Genomic DNA, 593 nt, shown 5'->3' on the forward strand with positions numbered 1-593 from the left:
TATATATATATATATATACATGCATATATATACATATATAATTAAAAATACACATTAAGTACAGGACAAATACAAAAAAAATACACATTGAGGTACCGGATATTACCAACGAGTGAAAAATACTTGAAGACAGGGATTTTTCACTGGTTGGTGATATCCTGTACCTAAATGTGTAATTATCTCTGGTGTGTTTACGTATCTTTCACTCGCTGATGATGTCCTGTACTTAATGTGTATTTTTAATTATTTATAAGTGAACGCCACACACCCTTTGTCAACAGTACGTTTTTACTCACACACACACACGCACGCACACACACACACACACACACACACACACACACACACATGAGTGTGTTTCTGTGTGTGTCGTGTATATGTTTGTGTGTCTGTATTTGTACCCGCATCTTTGCTTGACAACCGATGCTGGTGTGTTTACGTTCCCGTAACTTAGCGGTTCGGCAAAAACGACCGATAGAATAAGTATTAGGCTCACAAAGAATATGTCCTGGGGTCGATTTGTTCGCCCAAGTGGCCACAGTCAAATGACTGAAACAAATAAGAGAATAAAAGAATATATATATATATATATA

The sequence above is a fragment of the Octopus bimaculoides genome, chromosome 8 (genome assembly GCF_001194135.2).
Source record: "Octopus bimaculoides isolate UCB-OBI-ISO-001 chromosome 8, ASM119413v2, whole genome shotgun sequence".
NCBI classification, from domain to species: domain Eukaryota; kingdom Metazoa; phylum Mollusca; class Cephalopoda; order Octopoda; family Octopodidae; genus Octopus; species Octopus bimaculoides.